At 35.8% G+C, this 1,873-nt stretch overlaps 1 long non-coding RNA gene across 1 annotated transcript; it reads left to right on the forward strand.

Annotated features, from left to right (window-relative positions):
* The first annotated feature begins 319 nt into the window (after positions 1 to 319).
* LOC121051111 lies at positions 320 to 1,569 on the forward strand. The gene is made up of 3 exons (XR_005805170.1): positions 320 to 841; positions 1,102 to 1,353; positions 1,450 to 1,569. It is a non-coding gene; the product is annotated as an uncharacterized LOC121051111 (long non-coding RNA).
* The last annotated feature ends 304 nt before the right edge of the window (positions 1,570 to 1,873 follow it).

Consider the following 1,873-nt stretch of genomic DNA (forward strand, 5'->3'; position numbering starts at 1 on the left):
GATTCTCTTAGTGGGACACAACGTATGATGAATGTTGGTAAGCAGCTTCCGTCTTATCTGTTTAATATGCATATTGGCTGTTGATAATCAATTTGTTCCTTTTTCCTTCGTAAGGATGTATAACTTTCTTTTTCTACTCACATGACCAGTTAATCTTGTCATTTCAGGTGACAAATACACCTATTTCTAGTTGTTTATCACTAACTGAAGCTACAGAGATTAAAGAGTCACTATGCCAATAATGCCTTCAGATGACACACTTCAGACGACAGAATTCTTGTTTTCTGTTGTCTGAATGTTTTAAACTTCTTCAGACAACATATAAATTAATTCTGTTGTCTGAATAGCATGAGAATCCATACTATTTCAGTTTTTTCATCTTTTTTGTAAGTTGAAAAATTCAGACAACAGATAACAGTCGTTTGAAAAAACTGATAAATTCTCATTAAAGGTTGAAAATTAGGACAACATTTATATGTTGTCTGAGTAGACAAAAAAATAATTTCCCCCAGTCTGACCAAAAATAAATTTTTGGCACAACTACACTTATCCATCCTTTTTTCCCTAAGACCCCGTGTTTTTCCCACACTTAACTGAAATTTTCATAAACTCAGCTTTCTTCCATCGCGCCTAGATCTCTCGACCTAGAGGTTCATTCCATAGAAACTCAAATCGATTCATTCATGTCTCAATCGACCTAGAGGTACTTCCTGAGCTGGGTTTTTGGAGAGAGAAGAGTTTTATCAACCTCTCTCCGAGCTTGTGGCTCTCGTCGCTGTTGGTGGAGTTCTTCAACTTGAAGAAGGAATGAGCCCAAAGAATTCATTCACTGTTGTTCATTGTAAGCCTCTTTCTTCATCAATCTTAGTGTTTCGACTTTGGTTTGTTTTGGGTTTTAGGGTTTTCTTGGATATTGATTTGGGGGTTTTGCTAAGGGTTTAGAAATGGATTTGGGAATGGTTTGTTCTTGAATTCGATTTGGGTGTTTTATGGGTATAGGTTTTCATTAAAATTTGCTGAAAATTTGATTTGGGGATGGTTTGTTCTTTTAGCATCGATCTCAGCATCTTTCTCACTCACTATCGCTCTCACTCTTACTAGATACACTCTTAGTGGGCTCTCTCCCTCGGTTGCGAATCGCTTTAATCTTCAACCTCCAGGTCTCTCTCTCCCTCTCTCTTGTAAGTTCTTCGTACTGCAGGACAAGATTCAATTCTTCAAATTTTCTGATTGAACAAAAAAGAAATTGGGTTTTTTGATATTGATGTTTGATTGGGTTTTGATTGGCACCCGTACAACCACCACCGTCTTTGGAGGCAACAGTTGACCAATTTTTTCAAAACCCAAGCAGAGGTACAAAACTAGTAAGGGTTTCTACGGTTTAGGATTTCAATTTCATTAGTTAAAATGTGGTATGTAACTGAAATTTGTGTTGTGGTGTATAGGAAGTTGCTTGGGACTTCGAGGAAAACATTGAAGACAGACATTGTGAACTTCCTGGAAGGCTTTAATTTGACTCTGGAAGATGTTAAAGTTCAGTACAATGGGCCTTTTGTGTTGTCTAGATTGTAAGTTTCAATTGAGTTTTAATTTGTCTAGTTATTAGTAATGCATGTAGATGCAACAAGTCTTGTGAAGAGCATAATTTGTTGACTGTTAGGGGCTTTAGGGATGGCTCGAATACTTTAGTTCATTTTAGTTTATTACAAAAATAGTATATATATGAATGTAATTGTTTGTTTGATCGTTGGATATGAATGTTGTTGTTGTCATTAGTTGATTCTCATCTTTTCTGCATTTGAGAAATTGATGAGTTTAAACTAAGCTATATCTATTAGTTGACTGTCATCTTTTCTAAGTATTGAAAAAGGGA

This window comes from Rosa chinensis, chromosome 1, assembly GCF_002994745.2.
Source record: "Rosa chinensis cultivar Old Blush chromosome 1, RchiOBHm-V2, whole genome shotgun sequence".
Taxonomy (NCBI): Eukaryota; Viridiplantae; Streptophyta; class Magnoliopsida; order Rosales; family Rosaceae; genus Rosa; species Rosa chinensis.